The sequence below is a fragment of the Beta vulgaris genome, chromosome 9 (genome assembly GCF_026745355.1).
Source record: "Beta vulgaris subsp. vulgaris cultivar EL10 chromosome 9, EL10.2, whole genome shotgun sequence".
NCBI classification, from domain to species: domain Eukaryota; kingdom Viridiplantae; phylum Streptophyta; class Magnoliopsida; order Caryophyllales; family Amaranthaceae; genus Beta; species Beta vulgaris.
The window spans coordinates 24,634,087-24,648,633 of NC_079210.1; the positions used below are offsets into that span (position 1 = coordinate 24,634,087).

Consider the following 14,547-nt stretch of genomic DNA (forward strand, 5'->3'; position numbering starts at 1 on the left):
AGATAAATGAGATTGTGAGTTCTAAGAATGACCCGGTTCCGTACTTATAAGGAAGTAAGACCGCGGTTCCCAAGATTACAATAAATTCATCCCCCTCATTGGGCCACACATGTTGTCCAAGGCACGCCGGCACGCGCCACGCGCTCCTCACGCGCCTCAAGATACAATAACCAGGCATGGTAAACGCCCCGGAGGGCTGTCGAAGCTCGAAGGTATCATGTCTCGATTAAGAATATTATATCGACCAAGGCACAAAGTAAAAGTTGAAAACATAGCGAGAAAAACAAAACGAGGCAAAATACTGAAAAAGTCAAAAATTTCATTCATTGAGCAAATTTACATGCTAAAAGCCACCATGGACTTGACTTAGTACAAAATGGGCAAAAGGCAAAAGGCAAAATCGACTAAGGGACTCGTCAGAGCTACTCAAAGAGTCGCTGGTCGAAGTGCTCGAGGTGTCATCAGAATCAAGGGATATGGAGGCACTCGAATCAACCTGCTCCTTGGGATCCTCCTCTTCAACCATCTCTCCCGCCTCGGTATTCTGTACTTCATCCATCAGAATTCCCTCGATATCAAGCAGGGTGTCAGCCTCGAGCCCGGCGGCAATGATCGAGTTGTACTTCGCCTCGATCGCGCTCCAGTCGACTGTTGGGTGTGCCTTACCCAAAGTCTCTCGAAGCTTGCCTAAGGTAACCTCAGTAGCAACCTCGTCCCCGAGCAGCCCCATATCAGCAGCAGAGTCCTTACCAACCTGAAAGTCTTTCCACTCCTAGATGATAAGCTCTCTGGCTTTCGAAGTCTCGCCCTTGGAGGCATCATACAAGCGCTTGACCGAATCCCTTTGGCTCACAAAATCTTTTATCTTTTGATCCCATAGAGCCTTATCATCGACAAGCTTCTTCTTTTCCGCAGCCAGCTCCTTCTCGAGCCTGTCGATTTGAAGCTTGCGATCCAAAGTAAGCTTCGTCTAGTCAGCCAAATCCTCTCGAAGCCTACGAAAACCAATCGTGTGTCGATGGCTCATTACAGCCATCCTGATCAAATGCTGAAACAGGATCAAAAGTTAGCTCCAAATCATAACTTAAACAAACGAAAGAAGTATCAGCAGCACTTACATCGATCCAAGAAAAGTGTAGAGCTTCCACCTCCTCCTCCTCGGTCAGGTTTCGGCAGACCTCGATGTCCACTTTGGTGAGGAAACGCTTCACGGCCGAGTCGAAGCGATTAGCCTTCTCTATCCCGGACAGCTCCGTAAAAGGCTACGTGGCAGGCTCTGGGTCTAAGTTTTTCCTCTTTCTACGAGCGGGAGAATTCTCCTCTCAAGGAGGGGACACCTTCCCTGTCTCTCAAGATTTGGATGATCCCTCCCCCCCTCGATCGAGGAGCGTAGTCCGCAATGATCTTCCTTTGGTCTCCAACCCCTCTGAAGAGTAATGATGGCCGATGCAGTACGGGTCGAGTTTTAGGTCTCTTCTAGGTATCCTGCAAGCAAGAGGGTCAAGAATCAAAACAATGAAGATAAAGAAAAGACAAAGGGGAAAAGTATTACCTTGGGGGCTCGAGGAACCCGAGTGTCTCCCCTCGACACACGCTATCAAATCTGATCTTGCACCCGCTGGTTTGCTGTAAGACGCTTCTCTTCGTTGAGTTCTTGGCAGGCAATACTATAGCAAAAGAAATCAAGTTAGTAATCTAACAAAAAGCATCCGATGGAATACCTATCAAAAAGATCCCTACCCTGGGGATAGGCGGGGCTCAACCCCATTGTCGACAGAAAGTGCTCGTCACTCAGATCCTCCGCGCCGCGTTTCCAATATTGAGGGATTTGCTTTCGATCACCATTGACGATCGAGGTGATAGTCTTACAATAGATGGCCACCCTGGCCTCATCCTCGGTCATTCGAGACACATATTTGTTCAAACCCAAGTTCGACCCTTCAAGCAGGGAATGATAGGGAAATCCCATTGCTCGGCCTGGTAAACATACATAAACTCGGTTCAGAATTATTGTTGATTTGAGTGTATTGTCCCACGACCTTGTAAGGGGAGAGGGCCTGGAAACTCCACCATCCATCTCCGTTTGAAGTCGCAAACATGACTACCAGCTTCATCATATTCCAACACAAAGTTAAGGAGGGTTCCATGTCCATCATGACGCAAATGGCAAGAAAGCCCACCATCGAGCCTACCCTATTAGGCATGAGTCAGCAAAGGGCAAGGCTGTATAATTGGAGTACCTCGACTATGAATGGATGAAGAGGAAATCTCAAACCTAGTTCGAGGTAGGCCATGTAAAGAGCTATGCAACCCGTCAGAGGGATGCACAGGGTCTCAGTAGGCTCTGGAATGTACAAGGCGTACGGATGTGGAATCCAGTACAAACTATCAAGAAAACGAAGCTTGTCCCCTAGAAATTGCATGAAGGGACCTCGAATGTGAAAACGTGTTATGCCCCTTGGCTGAGATTGAGCTTCTTCTTCCCTACCACTCGTGCTCGGGCCAAGGGAGTAATCCTCACTGCTCCCCTCCATTATGCGAACTACCTGACTATGGAGAAGATCGTCTAAGTAACTCCTAATGGCCCGGGGTCGAGCAATGGTGACAATATGTGGGGGGGGGGGGTTGTTTAACTCCTCCCCCCTCCCCCCATCAGAAAGAACAAAAATACCGTCGCTCGAGCACGGTAAGGCATCGAGCACCTGAGATGGGTCAGAACAGTCAAATGCCACGGACACCACGGGAACCCCATTTATTAAAACCCCATCAAAGAGTGGTTCGAGTGGAGCAGGAGGGTCCCTGAGCTAGACGACGGGGCCCCATCATTCATCAACATGCTCCATCTAGGAGGGTCCATTTGAAACTAATTAAAGAAGCAAAAGGAGGAAGTCGTACCTTGGTTGGAAGGTCCTAAAAATCCTCTCCCGATTCGAAGTACGAATGTCGACCTCTAAGGCTCTCGAGATGATATTTTAGGTGAATCAGAGAATCCCAAGAAAATCAAAGTGTAAATGAGACAAAATAAAGTACTTTACCCTCATTATATAAGACCACCTTGAAAGTGGCGGTTGACATCTGACGGGCTTGAAAAGCTCTCGAAAAGGTGTTCCGACTGGGCCTCATGGCATACCAAAGTTCACCAGCTGCCCAAGCTAGTCCACCATGGCTCACTAAAGTTGACCGAATTCAGCTGGGTCCAAGGACCAGGCACAAAGAAAACTCCGAAGAGTCGTCCCTAACCGGAGCATCTTCCCTTAGTCGTTGTTCAACCCGTGTCGGCCCAACAGGATGATTGGACGCGATCAAATCTAAAGACCTACAGTTAGGCACTTCACCCAAATCAAGTGAAGGATAATCCAGGGTCACCACAACTACTGAGTTGGCGCCTGTCAAGTGCTACGGTGTCAAGACCCCTCGAGTTTCTTGGGGCTCATCAGCCCCTATGTAATCTCGAGCGAGGCATTAGCACCCGTCATGTTACTTAGCACTCATTAGCCCCTAGGTAATCTCGATCGAGGTCTCAGCACCCCTCGAATTACTTGGGGCTCATTAGTCCCTAGGTAATCTCGAGCGAGGACTTAGCACCCCTCGAGTTACTTAGGGCTCATTAGCCCCTAAGTAATTTCGAGCGAGGTCTCAGCACCCCTCGAGTTACTTAGGGCTCATTAGCCCCTAGGTAATCTCGAGGGAGGTCTTAGCATGCCTCGAGCTACTTGGGGCTCATTAAACCCTATGTAATCTCGAGCGAGGTCTTAGCACCCCTCGTGTTACTTGGGGCTCATTAGCCCCTAGGTAATCTCGAGCAAGGTTTTAGCACCCCTCAAGTTACTTCGGGCTCATTAGCCTCTAAGTAATCTCAAGCGAGGTCTCAGTATCCCTCGAGTTAATTGGGGCTCATTAGCCCCTAGGTAATCTTGAGCGAGGTCTTAGCACCCCTCGAGTTACTTGGGGCTTAACAGCCCCTAGGTAATCTCGAGCAAGGTCTCATCACCCCTTGAGTTACTTGGGGCTCATTAGCCCCTGAGTAGTCTCGAGTGAGGTGTTATCAATCCCTTCGAAGTCCTTGGGGCTTATTAACCCCTGCGCCATCTCGAGTCACATCTCATCGGCTCTCGAGGTCCAGCGTCCCTCGAGATAGGCTATGCCTCTAAAGGTACCTCTATAAGGAGGGCAAAACTGGGTATTTCGCAAAACACGTGACTTCAGGGAAGCCTTCTCCCACATATTTTGCATGGGGCTAATGTTTGGGCCCAAGAAGTTCTTAGTGGGACCCACTTGCTCTCAAACCCTATGTCGGCCTGGCAAGCCCCTCCCAATGGGTCCCACTCATCTCAGATCTTGTGTCAGCCTAGCAGGGTCATTCTTTCACATATTTCAACACCTATAGATCCTCATTTATTGAGTTAATGAATTCTAGACAAACCACTTCACACTTACCAATTAAAGAAATCAACTGACTTGGTCGTCGAAGGGGCGATCCCGAATACACCCCAGGGGTAGTCTAACTCTCTTTTTGCAGGGCTCACTTCATTCCCGAGTGATTGATCACCACCATTAATCATCGACTTCTAATCTCGATTCATCCCCCATCTTACGAGTTTTTACCCGAAACAGGTATAAATTTGAATTGATTGGAAAACTTACATTGAGTTTCCGTGGCAGCCATGAGAGAAATTCTTCAACTACGTCTCTCCTAATTCCAAATGCTCTATTTTCTGATTTTCGTGACATTCTATTTTGCCTTCATAGATGGGATATAAAGACCCAAAAATTGTAACGGTTGAAGGTGAAGAGTTAACTCTCAATTACTATCCCTAATCACCAATTACATCACAATAAACCTTATGAGCATCCTTACTAAATACACACTCATTGGCCGGGACATTCCTTGATGAAGTGCTCAGAGCTGCCACACTTATGACAAACAAGTTTGTTTGAATATTTTTTATTCTTACCTTTGTAGTCTCCATTCTTCATGTTCCTAAACATTCTTTTGAATTTTCGGACCATGAGAGCGGATTATTCTAAATCAGTTTCTAAGTCTTCACTTTCATCAGCTTTTAAGGCTATTGATTTTTGCTTGGACATGTCTCCATTCTCATTGTCCAATTGCAACTCATGAGTCATAAGGGAACCAGCAAGTTGTTCCAGATTGAACTTCGTAAAGTCCTTAGTTTCCTGTAAGGCAGTTACCTTAGCCATCCATCGATCCTAGGAAGGCTCCTTAGGACCTTTCGTACCTGTTCCTCAAATGTAATCACTTTTCCAAGAGATGTTAGGTCATTAATAATATTAGTAAAGCGTGTAAACATGTCTTGGATAGACTCTTTTGATTTCATTTGAAACAGTTCAAATGGTTCATCAAAAGATCTATTTTTGATCTCTTAACTTCACTCGTACCTTCATGAGTGACTTCAAGAAGATCCCAAATTTGTTTTGCGGTTTTGCATCCCATGACACGATTGTGTTCATGAGGTCCAAGACCACAATAGCAGTTTATAGCAAGAGCATTAATTTCCATTTTTTCGAATCTGCTTTATCAAAATCAGATATAGATTTAGGAATTACCTCATTCTTGTCATTAGTGGTAGTGACTTCAACATCACCTACCTCTATAACTCTCCATACCTGGTAATTGTCGGCTTTGATAAAGATCTCCATTATGTTCTTCCAGTAGGCGTAGAACTTACCATTGAACATTGGTGGCCTCTACGTAGAGTACCCTTCTTCCAGTTTCTCTCTAGTATTCATATTTTTCAAGATCTTGAACTCAACAGGGTTTCCTAATTTTTAGAGTTCCTGCTCTGATACCAATTGTTGTATAATATGAGCACTATAAGAGGGGGGGTGAATTATAGTGAGAGAATAAGTTATACTTTTTGCGGAATTAAAAGTAAACTTGGGAACAAACAATGGGAACACGAGAGATTTAGCGAGGAAAAACTTCCTAGGCCTAGTAGGAAGAAACAACCTCGACCACAAGGGATTTTAAACAACTTTCTACTACAATAGGCCAAAACAACTCTGATTACAACCTATTATTTTCTCTCGATTCTCAACTTAAGTCACTCAACTCAAGTTCCCAACGACAGTTCCCACAACTGACGTTCCTCTCAAACTTCACTCGAAGTTCCTTTCTCTTTCTCTTTCTCTTTCTCTTGCTTCACTCAAAGCTTCTCACACTTACAAGAGTTCACTCAAACCCTTTTCTCAAAAATACACTTTGTAAAACAATGGAAGAGTAATAAACTCGATTAATGTAAGTATGAATTCTCTTAAGGAAAAGGCACTGACTCTTTTAGATAACTAAGACAATTAGCTAAGTCAGACACACTTGGTGTGACTAATAAAAGTCAGACACACTTTGTTCAAATGAATTAGGCGCCTATTTATAGACAATTAAGACAAGACATTATCACCACTAATTAACCATTATCCATGATCTCCATGATGTTAATTAATTTAATTAAATATATTAAATATTCATGTCAAGTAAATAATCCACTAATCCACTACTTCACTTCATAAGAGAAGAGTAACATACAATTACGTGGTTTTACAAAACTTGAAGAATAATTAAACTCATTTAATTTAATTAAATACTTGGAGGATAATTAACTAAGCCACTAAATCCACTAACTACATAAACGTGTAGCAGTAGCTTTAGGCGTGCAATCAATTTTTAGGAAATAAATAATTAAATACTTTAGCTAGTTTTTAGGAAAAATATCTTTTTCAAAATATCTTTATAAAACGGAAAAACAGTTTTATATTTTAAAAACCGAAACATTTTAAAAACCGGAAAATATTATTTTTGAAAACAAAATCTTTTAAATAAAAATAAAAGATAAAAGATAAGATTTGAAAATCGTTAATTAAAATCAGAAAATCTTTTTAAAATCTTTTCCTAACAAACTTAAACTAAATTCCTAAAATAGTGGATCTTAGTTAAACAACCCTAAAAACTCTAACAATATATTGGGCGCATATTTATTAGGCGCACAATATTAGAGACTCTTAGGAGTTCCTAAACAGTTTTAAGTCTTGTTCCTAACCTTGTTCCTATAGTGCCAGGTCTGTTCCTTTCATGGGAACAGAACCAAGTTCCTTTGAGAATTCACCACGAACTTAATTAAGCTTTTACTCAACCTTAACAGAAGATTAATAAATACCCTAATGTATTCTAATCTTCATTCCATGCTTGATTCTTCACATCTCGAACATCTTTACTTCGATCTTGATTAATTCTCCGTTTAATCTTCAATCAAGTATTCTCTTAGCTCGAGCATGAATTACCTTGCAACAACATAAATAAAATATACTATGTCTTTTGTGGTTAGGTCATCTTCAAAACTCAAGGGTCAACAATTTCCCCCTTTTTGAAGATGACAACAAAAGGCATATATAATAAAATAATAACATAAGTCATATAAAATAATTTTAACAAAGTATGTAACCAAGTTAAATTAATATTATAGACTCGTTAGATCTTATTTTATTTTGTAAAGAGAAATATGAGAACATAATCATGACAAAAAAAAATTTACTCTGATTGCCGTTATCTTTCCCCCTTTGGCATCTTCAAAAACATTAGTCCACGATTTCAAAAAGATGAATATTATTCACTAAACACATCACACCACCAAACTTGTGAGAAATAAGCAAATAAAGCATTCAACTCTCAAAAACCGCAATCCAAGAATATTAGCCATTCATGTAGACGCACACATGCAAAAAGATTAACTTAGAATTATCAAATTAACAAGTTCCATTGTAGCATGATTAAAGGAGAAAGATAGAAAAGACAAATATTAAAAAGTTCATGTTCCCACACAAAAAAAACTAAACTAGAAGAGGTTTATGGTTTAGGAGAGGGAGGTTGCTCGATTTCTTCCACCACATCATGAAGTTGCCATCACCTTGATGATTTTCGGCCATATGATCATTCCCTTGAGCACAATCTTCCAACTTCAATAAGAGTTCATACTTGATGGAGGAAGAAAGTTCACCAACGACCATGATCACTTGTTGTCCTCCAAGGCTTTGTCAACTTTGTGCATTACCCCTTTACAACCCATTTAAATCCTTAGCTTCCGTAGCAAACTCCATCATTGCTTCCGAATGACCCATAACCAAGAAACAAAAATCCAATCTTCTAGCATGAGCTAGAGATATGTAGAACCAATGGTAGGATTTTGAGAAGACGAGGGAGCATTTGAGAAGGATTGGTTCGGCTGTTTGTTCCTTAGGTTTGGGAACAGCAGGTTGTTCCTCTGAATGGGAACACACTGTTTCCTTACTTTAGGAACAGAACAGGAGGGTTTTGAGGTAGAGGGAGGGATAGGATCATTTTGTGGTGCTAGGTAGAGGTGAGGCAGATTTTTGTGGAGATGGAGGAAAAGGAGGATTGGTTTCCATGGAACAGGAGTCGGTTCCCTAGAAGGAGGTAGGTTAGATTCATAATCTTCCTATCAATCACCTAACTTCATCTTCCTCAAAACTTTCACTGCGATCAAGCAAAGGAAAATTAAGCACTTTCATGTTTTGAACTCTTGACTAGTTCTAGTGTTTTGTAACCGGTTTCACCACCTCTTCAACCACCTTCTTCCCTTTCTTCTTAGCTTCTTCTTTTTTTTTTCGATTTTCTTTTCTTTTTCTTTTTCCTTTTTCTGTTTTCTTCTCTTCAATTCTTTTTCTTCTTCTTCTTCCACTTCATCATATACTTCATCATCCTCATCATATCAAGTTAGCCCTTCCCTTGATTACTTCCCATTCACAACACAAACATTCAATTATTCAAGGCACGCACATTCAACATATTTCCCGTGATACACCAATGGTTGAGTTCCCGAAATTTTCACATTGAACTTAAGAGATTTCGGTTATAAGAGCTCATACAACAACAAAACCATTTTCAATACAATGACTCATGTGTTGAATCATTAAAGAGGGAAAGTTTATGTGTTTATGAGAGGCTAAACAATGAATATAAATTAAATCCAACATGCTAACTTGAGCACGTTTAGAAAGACGATGCAATAAGGCTTTTTTTAGGATGTGAAATAAAATTTTGTGATAGGGAGAAAGAAGATTATGATCAAGAAATGTTTTTCCCTTTTGACCACCATATTAACAATCAATTGATCAAAAGAGATATCCGAAAATGGATGGATCCACGTTGTTTCTTAAATAAACATCAGTTCCTCTCACGGAACACCAAGCAATTTACCCAAAATTTTAGCATTAAAATCAATTTGGTTCCCTTTACCAAAGTGGAACAATTTCCTTCTTCATCATGGAAAAGTTTTCACAAAATTCGTCCATAATTTAGGAATAAACTATTTCCATAACAATTCACAAAAGATGCTCCCAACCTTGAAACTTGATCATATTGAGCAATTGACGAAAATTTACTCTTTTCACCAAGAAACATAAATAAAGTCCATAACATACCTAGTATGCCGTGGATTTTTTCGAGCAATTTGTTGTTCCTCTCTCAGGAACATCGATTCCCCCTCACTTGTTGCATGTGATCTTCCAACCTCCATTTCAACGTTCTCATTGTTTTCCTTTTCTTAGAATTCTTGTAGAATTGGAGAATATCCATGGTGGTAGGTGATTCAATTTATGAGGAAGGAGAGGGTTTTTCGGCTTTGTGGGAGGAGAGAGAGTGAGAAGTATTTTTGTTGGTTCATGTTTTGTGAGGGATTTTCGGTTTTATGAGAAGAAAAAAAAGTTAATTTTTTGGTTTAAGGAAAGAAAAAAAATATAAAAACCGTGTATAGTACACGTTTTTGAAGAAAAAAAATCTTCTACTAATTAAAAAAATATCTTCAACTAACTTGAGAGATATGATGGAAAAATCAGATTTTTAGGAGAAAAAATCTGAACAGAATATTTTTGGTTTTTCGAATTTTGAAAAAAAAATCTAAACTTAATACGCTGGGAACAGCGTTTGGGAACAATGAATGGAAACAAGAAATTTTGCTACTTTGGAACACCATTAATTCTTTTTAATCCTTTGTCAACACTTAAGGCATAGAATTGTTTTATGAACAATAAGGGGAATATTATTGGACATTGGTGAGCAGTTTTCAGACATTTTTACTTATACACATGAAATAATCATATAAGAATTGTGATGTATTTAAGCAAATAAAAACATCGAATATGCACATCCCAACATAATGCCAAAGAATTAATACAAAGGGGAATATGTAGCAATCATTTCAACTTGATTAAGCCAAGTTCAAGTCTCAATTTCTCAAACCTATCTCTATTTAAGGGCTTTGTCAAAATGTCTGCAATTTGACGTTCAGTCTCACAGAATTCCATTTTAATAAGACCCTTTTCAACATTATCTTTCAGAAAGTGATGCCTAATATGGATGTGTTTGACTCTTGAATGATGACGGGATCTTTAGAAATACTAATAGCACTAGTATTATCACAATAGATGGGAACACATTCAAAGTAAATTCCATAGTCACGTAGTTGTTGTTTTATCCATAGCATTTGGGAACAACATGCTGCTGCTGCAACATATTCAGCCTCAGCTGTAGATAAAGCAACTGTGTTTTGCTTCTTGGTGCTCCAAGAAACTAAACTATGACTAAGGAACTGAACCATACCTGATGTACTCTTCCTATTGACCAGATCTCCTGCATAGTCAGCATCCGCAAATCCTTTAATTCAAAGGTATCACTTCTCGAATAGAATAGGCTTAAATCATCTGTTCCCTTGAGGTATCTTAGGATTCTCTTCACAGCTGTGAGATGAGATTCCTTTGGATTGGCTTGAAACCTTGCACATAACCCTACACTGAAAGCAATATCAGGACGACTTGCAGTTAGATATAGTAATGAGCCAATCATACCTCGATACTTGGTTTGATCCACACTTTCCTATAGAATCTTCATCCAATCTGGTTGAATTCCCATAGGTGTATGATTTACTTTGGATGCTTCCAAACCATACTTTTTCAATAGTTCCTTTATGTACTTTTGTTGATGGATGTAGATTCCTTCTTCTGTTTGCTTGATTTGCAACCCCAAGAAGAAGTTGAGCTCCCCCATCATACTCATTTCAAATTCTTTACTCATGAGATTAGCAAAGTCCTTGCACAAAGATTCATTAGTGGCACCAAATATAATATCATCAACATATATTTGAACAACTAATAAATGTTTTCCTTTTGATTTTAAAAACAAGGTTCGATCCAATTTTCCTCTTTTAAACTCATTTTCAAGAAGGAACTTAGAAAGTCTTTCATACCATGCTCTTGGAGCTTGCTTTAACCCATAAAGAGCTTTGTCAAGCTTAAAGACATGATTAGGAAATTCTTTACTTTCAAAACCTGGAGGTTGTTCTACAAATACCTCCTCATTAAGATAACCATTTAGAAAAGCACATTTTACATCCATTTGATACAATTTAAAACCCATGAAGCAGCAAATGCTATGAAAATTCTAATTGCTTCCAATCTTGCAACGGAGCAAAAGTTTCTTCATAATATATCCTTCCTGTTGATTGTATCCTTTCACAACTAACCTGGCCTTGTTTCTTATTATGGTTCCGAACTCATCAATTTGTTTCTAAACACCCATTTAAACCAATAACCTTGTTTGTTTAGGTTTAGGTTCAAGGTGCCAAACTTTGTTTCTTTCAAATTGATGAAGTTCATCCTGCATGCTACGATCCAATCAGCATCAGTGAGAGCTTCTTCATGTTCCTAGGTTCCAACATAGAAAGAAAAGCATGAAAAGCACAAAATTTTTCAATTGAGATCTCGTTTGAGTTCCCTTGTTTATGTCACTGATTATTGAGTTCCACAGGATGGGAACGATGAGTTTTCCAAGGCTTTGGTTGGAAATCCTGGATGGAAACTTGGTTTCCTTGATCATCTTCATTTCCCTGTACTTGGGAACCAGGTTCAACAATAGTGGATTCATTCACTTGTGTATCATCACCTAGTTCTTCTTCTTCCTCATTGGGAACAGGAACAGGATGTTGTTCCCTTGGCTTTGTTCCCATGACTTCGTCTTCCAAAGTCTCATCAATAAGACTTGATCTTTTGCTAATCCTATTTCGAAGTCATCATCAACCTGTGTGCTTGCATCAAATTTATCTGTTTCATCAAAAATAACATGCACACTTTCTTCTACACACATAGACCTTTTATTATAAACTCTATAAGCTTGCTACTAGAAGATATCCTAAGAATACAGCTTCTTCACTTCTAGCATCAAATTTTCCAAATTTTGTTTCCCATTATTATGAACAAAACATTTACATCCAAATGTTCTGAAATATGTAATATTGGGCTTTTTACCAAAATACAGCTCATAGGAGTTTTATTTAATAAAGGTCTACCATGGCACGATTTATAATATGACAAGCAGTATTCACAGCTTCGCCCAAAAGTTTTAGGAAGACCACTAGCTATCAACATAGTCCTAGCCATTTCTTCTAGTGTTCTATTCTTCCTTTCAACAACACCATTTTGTTGAGGTGTTCTAGGGGTGAGAAATTGTGATCTAACCATTGTCTCTACTAAAGTCATCAAACTTAAAGTTTTCAAATTCTTTGCCATGGTCGGATCTAAGGTGTAGCAATTTATGACCACTCAAATTTTGAACTTTCTTTGCAAAGACAAGGAACTCATCATAAGTCTCGTCCTTGCTAGAAAGAAAAATAACCCAAGTAAATCTAGAGAAGTCATGTACAATTACCAACACATATTTCTTTCCACTCCTACTTTGTATCCTCATAGGTCCACATAAATCCATATGAATTAACTCTAAGGTCTTGTGGTACTTCCACATTTTGGACTTGAAAGAGGACCTAACATGCTTATCCTTTGCGCATGCATCACAAACATGATCTAAATGAAACTTATGAAGGTAAACCTAAAACTAGTTCTTTAGAACGAAGTTTGTCAAGCAAAGAAAGCTAGCATGACCTAGACGCTTGTGCCATAAAATGAATCATCATCAATAACACTAAGGCATGTAATTGTTTTTGGGAACAAGGTTGAGATCCACAACATATGTGTTCCCTTTCTTGTTCCTTCCAAAATGAATCCTTTGTGCTATTGTTGACAATTAAACATTTTTCACTATTAAACTTCACACAGTTCCCTTATACAGAATTGGGAAATACTTAACAAGTTATGCTTTAACCATCAACTAGAAAACATTATCTATGGAATGTGACGATGACTTACCAACTTTGCCCATGGCAACTATGTTACCTTTCTTGTTGTCACCAAAAGTCACACTTCCACCATTATAGGCTGAGAGTGAGAGAAATCTTGATTTATCTCCAGTCATATGCTTAGAACAACCACTGTCTAGGTACCATGTGTTGTTCCCCCTCACTCCAACCTCAAGAGATTCAATCTCTTCGTCAGATTCGGAATTGTCAAGAGCCATAAGACAGAAGTTTGCAGTCTCCTCATTTGGTTGAGGATCATCTTCTTCTTTGGAGTCAGAGTCTCCCCATGCAACAACCATAGCTTTCTTCATATCAGATCGAGTATAGGAACTTTTGTATTCCTTGTTCCTATCTCTGCTTCGTTCCCTTCCTTTGCCTTTTTCTTGTTCCCATTGGGGACTTCCTTGATGAAGTGCTAGAGCTGCCACACTTATGACAAACAAGTTTGTTAGAATATTTTTTATTCTTACCTTTGTAGTCTCCATTCTTCATGTTCCTAAACATTCTTTTGAATTTTCGGACCATGAGAGCGGATTCTTCTTCATCAGTTTTTGAGTCTTCACTTTCATCAGCTTTTAAGGCTATTGATTTTTGCTTGGACATGTCTCCATTCTCATTGTCCAATTGCAACTCATGAGTCATAAGGGAACCAGCAAGTTGTTCCAGATTGAACTTCGTAAAGTCCTTAGTTACCTGTAAGGCAGTTACCTTAACCATCCATCGATCCCTAGGAAGGCTCCTTAGGACCTTTCGTACCTGTTCCTCAGATGTAATCACTTTTCCAAGAGATGTTAGCTCATTAATAATATTAGTAAAGCGTGTAAACTTGTCTTGGATAGACTCTTTTGATTTCATTTGAAACAGTTCATATTGGTTCATCAAAAGATCTATTTTTGATCTCTTAACTTCACTCGTACCTTCATGAGTGACTTCAAGAAGATCCCAAAATTGTTTTGCGGTTTTGCATCCCATGACACGATTGTGTTCATGAGGTCCAAGACCACAATGAAGCAGTTTTATAGCAAGAGCATTAATTTCCATTTTTTCGAAATCTGCTTTATCAAAATCAGATATAGATTTAGGAATTACCTCATTCTTGTCATTAGTGGTAGTGACTTCAAAATCACCTACCTCTATAACTCTCCATACCTGGTAATTGTCGGCTTTGATGAAGATCTTCATTCTGTTCTTCCACTAGTGTAGAACTTACCATTGAACATTGGTGGCCTCTACGTAGAGTACCCTTCTTCCAGTTTCTCTCTAGTATGCATATTTTTCAAGATCTTGAACTCAACAGGGTTTCCTGATTTTTAGAGTTCCTGCTCTGATACCA

General features: G+C 39.5%; 1 protein-coding gene across 8 annotated transcripts in view; it reads left to right on the forward strand.

Moving 5' to 3' along the window:
- Nucleotides 1–14,547, forward strand: part of LOC125493342 (uncharacterized) — a 59,276-nt gene that overhangs the window by 35,830 nt on the left and 8,899 nt on the right. The gene's annotated exons all lie outside the window — the stretch shown is intronic.